Below are 6,808 nucleotides of genomic sequence, written 5' to 3' on the forward strand. Positions count from 1 at the left end.
CGAGTTTACTTTTCATCCGCTGCTTTTCCTTGCTATCAGTCTCCCTCTCCCTGCCTCTCGCCACCCCAACCGCTGTGGGAAAGGCGAGGATGCCCCAGGGGCCAGGTGCTGCTGCAGCCCGCTCAGCAGGAGGCACTCTGAGGCTTGGTGTGGCTACCAAGAGAGGGCCTGATTCTGGAGCTACAAGGGTGCCCGGGCACCGTGGGGCTTGGGGGATGCTGCAGGCTGGCATGGAGCAGTGTGGGGTGGGGGCCAGTGCAGAGCTTGTGTCCCAGCTCCTTGCAGTGGGACTTGCCACAGGGAATCATGGCTGGAAAGCTGGCATGGAGCAAACCTGGGTCTCCCCTGGGCCTCTGTGAAGGAAACAGGGAGAGGGAGCCAGACCGCTGCTGCTGCTGCATGTGTTGCGTGCATGCTTGCAAATGGGGGTGCAGCGCGCTGCGATTTGGTCAGCCAAATCTCTCTGCAAATTACACGAGCGGTCTCTGAGGCTTGCAGCCCAATTTGCCATAGTTCGAGTGACCAGAAGTCTTGCCCAGTGTTTTCTTGGTGTTACCTTCTTGGAATGGTACCTGAGGGAGGTTTGCAGAAATGCTTTCATTGACTATTAGGAGGGAAATGCTCTGCACTGGAAATAAACCCTTACGGCTGATGCTTCGAGCCAATCAGCAGCAGTCCACAAACTCTCGCACACACTTGAGGAAGGTCTCCCTTCCTCTCCTGGCATCTGCACACGGGGACTTGCAGGTATTTACCCTCTGCAGAACCCCACCAGCCTCACACGCTGTGTGGGCAGAGCTAAAGCCACACAGAGGTCTAAGCCGGCTGACATCCCCGTCTCCTACACATAGGCAATGACAAGGCAGCTATCCTTGTACTGACCAAGGATCTCCAACAGGGGTCTAGGTTTTATATGTATATTTTATATAAGAGTGGTAATGGACAAAATCCATTCTGCAGGTTCATGTCAAGTGGAGCTGGACATTTTATCTCCTTTATAAAGACCTTTGAGATCTACGAACCAAACACTACAGGAGAAGCCAGATGTTAATACAGAAAGATGGGCTGGATTTCTCTTTGCCTGAGTGATGTAAATAAGTTGTCTTGGGTAAATGTGAAGGAGTTAACCTGTATTAAACCTCAGAGCCAATGATATGAACCACTGAAATGCAGTTTTTGCAGAAGTCCTAGGCACTTCTATAAAGCTGTACCTCACCCGGGTACTCTTCTGAGTTGCTCTGACACGTTTGTATATTCTGTTTCTCTGTTACGGCAAGTTTCATCTAAACACCAGTGGGAATTTGTAGATGTTAATAAATGTCTTCATGAGGTGAAAATAAAAGTCATACAGAGGCAGATACTTGGAAGTGCAAGTGCCCATTTGTGCACATGCCCTTATATTTGTAAAAAGGTATTAATCCCATATGCACTGGTAGTCATTTTGAGGCTTTGGTGGGACACATCATCGCAGCTCAGCCCCAAGGAACTGTAGGCTCACATTATTACCAGCAAGTGAAAAGTAGGAGGATGGACTTGCAAAGACCATCTCCATCAACTTCACTGAATTCCCCGATAGACTTTTACATGCACATCTAACCTCGAGCAAAGATACAGAGAGGCAGTGAATTAAAAAGTAGCCAAGTATGTGCCCAGAATAGCAAGTGCAAGTGGGCATACAACCATCCGTGTGCTACAGCATAAGGAAGGATGGCTGGCAATTAGCAGTTCAGAGAGAGACACTGGGAAATCGCAGGTCACCTCCTGGCTCTGCCACAAATTTCCTTTGTGCCCTTGCCCAATTCACTTCATCTCCTTGTTCTTTGTTCTCCAGCTAAGGCAAAGAGGCAACAGCACCTCCCCACTGGTGTTGTGCCTTGGCATTGTGAGGAGGCAGGGCTCAACTCTGCCTGTGTTTGTACACACCTGAGCTAAAGAAAGTCCAGATGAGAGCAGCTCTGGTGTGCCAGTGGTCTGCAAAGTAATTACATCAAATATCTGGATCAACAATGAAACTTCACACTGTTTGTTCATTTGGGGTTGGAGGAAATATTTCATTCAATGATGTGGAATGTAATGCTTGGCTTTAGGTTCAAGACCTAGTTTTATTTTATTTTGTTTGCTTGTTTGTTTTTGTATTTTAGGACACGTTTGTGTGTCTGCGTGCGCTGGAGGGGAAGAAAGGCTGCTGTCCTCCTGCACCTGACTGTTGGCTTTAAGGGTGCAGGGCACCGAATGGCCCAGCACAGAGACTTCATCCTCCAGCAGGGTGGTAAGAACAAATCCTCTCAGTCAGGTGCTGTTGCTCTCTGGACTTCTGCCTTTCTAGGTGGGACAGTGTGGCCTCTTTAACCCCATCACTGGATCAGTGCTCCCAAATTAGTGTAATCATCCCGCCCGAATTAAGCAAGCAGCTCCTGGCTCCTGGCTCCACAACCCAGCCTTGGGCATCCCCTCTCAGCCTGGTGCCCGCGTCCCCCTCTTCCTCCTTCTCCCTCGAAGCCCCCTGCTTGTGGGCTCCTTGATATTTTCCAGACCTTCCCTAATGAGCACTGCAGAATTACAGCTAATTAAGGATGTAAATGATGCTGGAGAGAGAGAGGGAGAGGGAGAGGATGGGAAGGGGTGGGGGGGAGGGCAGCTACTCGCTGTGTGCAACTCTGCAGTAAAGTGTCTCCTACCTCAGCAGAAAAGTTATCATGGGAGACAATGTCAACTTTATGGAGGGGGGGAGGGCCTTTAAACGCCTCCGTCCCCGCCCGTAATAGCTGCTGCCTCTCTTTTATGTGTCAGCGCTGCAGATGCTGATGTCCTCCCTCCCAAATGCTGCTTTGTCAGCTGGCGCTGTCACAGAGCCCTGGGTCTCTCCCTCCCGCTGGCTGCCGTCCTCGCCCTGATGGTGCCGGGGGACCGAAGGCCTCGGAAAGCCGCAGTGGCCTGCCCCTGCCCGTGGGCACCTTCTCCCCAGCGTGGGCCAGGTCCTCTTCCGTGTCCAGGGGTTGGAGAGGACCCCTGGACCGGTCCCGCTCCGTTTGGAGATCATTTGTGCCTTGCCACAGGCAGGGGGACCAGGCCGTGATGGGGAAATACACCCGGCACCGTGCTGCCGAGTGGCCTTGGCAGCTGCCGGGGGGACAGCTCTGCCGCACCCAGCAGCTGCTTGGTCCTCCGAGTGCTTTTGGAAGCACTTTGGGTCCCCATGGCCATATTTGCCTGCACGCCGCTCCGATCAATGGGTTGTGAAGGCGCGTTTGTCCCAGCGCCACGACCCGTCCGTCTGTCCGCCCAACGGCGGGTCAGGAGCAGGCGGCGATGGGCGGCGGCGGCGGTGGGTTTTGTTGTTGTTTCCCCAGATCGCTGTGCAATATATTCCGATTTTTTTTCTTGTCATTAAGCCAGTGCCTCGGAGATGATGATGTAGTCCCTATGTGGGCCGCAGAAAGCACTTCGAGCCGTGCTGGAGTCGTGCTGGGTGGCTCTGATAGCAGAGCTAATGGGAGCGAATGGGATGCAACGAACTGTTCTAATGACACCAGCCAGGGAAGAGACAACAGTAAGAATAAATAAATGTTAACTATTTTCCTCTTCCAGACATTTGCATCTATTGCCATTAAGTTCATTTAAATAAGAGAGAGAGCGAGAGAAGGGGAAACTTACTACTACTCTTAATAACGAGTGTCTAAAAATAAATTAGGATGCTGGGATGCACTTAAGGCATTTTAAAAATAAGTCTTATTTTTCCCCCCTTCTCCTCTTTTTTTTTTTTAAGTGTTGGAGGGTTTTAATTTGGGCCGAGTAATTTTGGTGCAAACGCTTGGGCGCCTTTCGTTGGGAAATTGGGAGGAATGCAAACAAGATTTCACTTCATTAAACAGGGGCAAACAGTAGAGAAATTGCACTTACTTATGGAAATGACTTTTAAACATGAACAGCATTTACTTGCATTGCCTTGTGCTGAATTTTTTTTTTTTTAAAAGATTATACATGTGAATAATTCACTGCGGGCCAATTAGATGATGACTTCATTTTTAACCTCTCTTCCTTGCCATCTTGCTGGCTGCCCCTTTCATTGCAATTTCCACCCTCTTCCCTCACCTCCATAAATTAATAAAGATCAAATAATCCCTCTCCCTGCGGTGCCAAGAGCTAGCATCTCAGAAGGGGAGGTCTGAGGATTGCTGTCTCTACTGGCCTGCCCCGGGATGAAGCAGGAATAACTCTGAAGGGTTTGTGCAAGCAGGGCTGCACACATTTTTTGGAGAAGAAGAAATGGGAGAAATAAATGAACATGAATAAGGGTGTGGGGGAGAGAGATATCTGTGTGCTCTCTGCATGCAAGATCCTGGGCTGGGCAGAGGCCAAGCAAGCAGGATTCACCCCTGTGCAGCTCCACTGGTGTTGGTAGGAGGGCGCTGGGGTGGGGATGCTCTGCTGGGCTAAAAGCAGGGCTGCCTATGAGGGACATCCCGTTGGGGTAGGCCTTGCCAGTGGGCCCTGAGACCCTTCAGAGTCCCTGGGCCCAGGCCCAGGTGGCGATGGTGCAGGAGCGTGGTTACAGCCAAGGCAGGGCTGGGATGCACGGGGGAGCCTGGGCCTGTGGTAAGGGCACTTTGCAGCAACAGCATCAGTGGATAGGAAGTGTGCTCCATTGGGCCTCTGTGTTTTTTTCCCATCTAGGAGATGATGCAAGAAGAGTCAGACGTTCTTGCTGACATCACCCCACGTGCCCGGGCTTTTCACAGCTCAACATGGGAAGCAGGCCAGAGGGCTTCGTGGCAGCAGGACCTGCCAGACCATGCCAGGTGCTGGGAGGAAGGAGCACTAAAAGGGATTGTCCCCCTCTGGTCCCCACTTTGCTTCTGCATTTCAGCCTGTCAGCTTGAAGTGGGCATTGGGAGACTGTCGTAAATCCCAGGCACACTTAGAGAAAGACAATGCTTATCCTCAGAACACTTTTTTTCCAAATGTTGAACCTGTCTCTCTCTACTGTAGCTGTTTGCAGTAATTAAATTATGTAATGCAAAGCTTAAAGCCACTGAAAACATAATTACAAAATGTAGAATTAGTTCATTATAAAGGATCAGCTGGCCTACCTGTCTCATTTCTGTGTTTCTTGTCTTGTTCTTTTGTCCTGTTCCTGATTACTGGAGTAAGACCCACCCTTCACCAAATGTGGCTGCTATGGCTGCTATCCCCCTCTCACCTGCCCTAAGAGGAAGGAGAAACTCTGGTGCCTTCCCAGTGGAAGTGCCTGTCCTCTGGCATTGCCAGGGCAAGGTAAAATGGGAACATCTTCCCTGCTGGCATTGCCCTCAGCACCTCTCTTTTCTTTGCTGAGCAAGAGGTTCCTCCACTGATGCCAACGGAGTGACGTTGCTGGAGAGTCCCTGCTGGTGGGGTTTGGGCCAGCCCTGTGGGGTGAGGGGCCATGTCCTGTTATCCCCACCGTGCAGATGAGGAAACTGAGGCACGGAGCAGGCGGGACACCCATTAGGTCCCAAATGTCCCTGGCCAGGCACAGGCAGCAGTGGGGAGCTGGGGCCCTGCTCCGAAGCCCACCCGGGAAGCGCCTCTCCTCACGGCTGCGGTGTTTCCTTTCCCGTGAGGTCACATTCCCAGCCTTTCCGAGCCGTGTTTTTATGGCTCTTAACTGATTACAGTTTTAGTGGGGAGGAGGTGGCTGCAAGCGATGACCTGTGATTTCCAGGGGAGGGGAGAGCACAGAAACTTCAAGCAGCGGGGCTTCCTGCTGGGCGCAGCCTGTTTTAGAGCCCTTGTGTCAATGATGGCCTCCAGGGGCACTTCCCCACTCTATTTATTTACCCAGGGGAAGCCCAGCATGCCCCCTCCAGCACCCAGGCCAAGCAAATTCCCTCTCCCAGCAGCGGGGCTTTCGGCCTGGACCTGGGAACCTTGCAATGCCCATTTCTGAACCACATCAGCAGTTTTAGAGAGCAGGGTCCCAGGTGAAGAGGCTGTCGGGCTTTGCCAGGCTGCAGGGCTGTCCCACAGAGTAGCAGGGGAGCACACTGTGAGCAGCGAGACCAGGTTCCTACAGTCAGCGATGTACCCAGCTTTTGCTCTGTGCCTGGTGCTGCAGGCTGTTGTGCACCCTGCAGGACTCGTTCTGCTCACGCTGGGCTGTGCCAGCTATTCCCAACAAACCCCAACGCAGACCTTTTTATCCTGGAATATCCACACTTGGAGTTGTTCAGCGATGTCGCCCTGAAAAGCTCCACAGAGAAATAAGCCCAGAAACACCAGCTATGAGGCAGCATGTTGTGTGCCGAGCTGTCTCTGCAGGAGAGGCGCTTCCATCTGCTGCACACCTCTCGAATTCAGGAATAGGACCCTGCGGGCTGCTCGGTGCCTCCATTGACCTCAGCAGGCTTAGCACCGGGGACAAGCTCAACAACACTCATTAACCTGCTTCCCCACAAGTGCCTTCTGGGCCGGGGGCTGCATGAGCAGCTTCAGGGCTGCTGGGCTTCAGCAGTGGGTCCTCATCAGCCCCGTCCCCATGGGAGAAATGGGGTCATCTGCTGTCATGGCAGGGCCTGGGAAGGCAAGGCAACGTGAGGCACAGCAAGGCACGGCAAGGCAGTGCAATGCGAAGAAAGGCAAGGCAAAGCAAGCTCTGCTGTGTGCAGTCTGGAAACCTTGGGCTGAGGAGGACTTTGGAGGTTATCGATGTATCTGACTCTGAAATGAGCTTCATTCTTCTCTTCAGCCTCCTAATGACAGACACGGGTCTCTGGGCAATGAATCAACAACTGCACGCAGAGGTGAGCAAGTGCCAGACGCCGTTATT

The 6,808-nt window shown here is 52.2% G+C and overlaps 1 long non-coding RNA gene across 2 annotated transcripts in view; it reads left to right on the forward strand.

The window, feature by feature from the left end:
* The window catches only part of LOC311439851, a 314,933-nt gene extending 309,835 nt beyond the window's left edge, over positions 1-5,098 (forward strand). For both annotated transcript variants that reach the window (XR_014695042.1, XR_014695043.1), the window contains 3 exons: positions 2,142-2,269; positions 3,393-3,550; positions 4,675-5,098. This is a non-coding gene — a long non-coding RNA (uncharacterized lncRNA). The remainder of the gene's footprint in view (positions 1-2,141; positions 2,270-3,392; positions 3,551-4,674) is intronic.
* The last annotated feature ends 1,710 nt before the right edge of the window (positions 5,099-6,808 follow it).

This window comes from Aythya ferina (genome assembly GCF_964211825.1).
Source record: "Aythya ferina genome assembly, chromosome: 7".
NCBI classification, from domain to species: domain Eukaryota; kingdom Metazoa; phylum Chordata; class Aves; order Anseriformes; family Anatidae; genus Aythya; species Aythya ferina.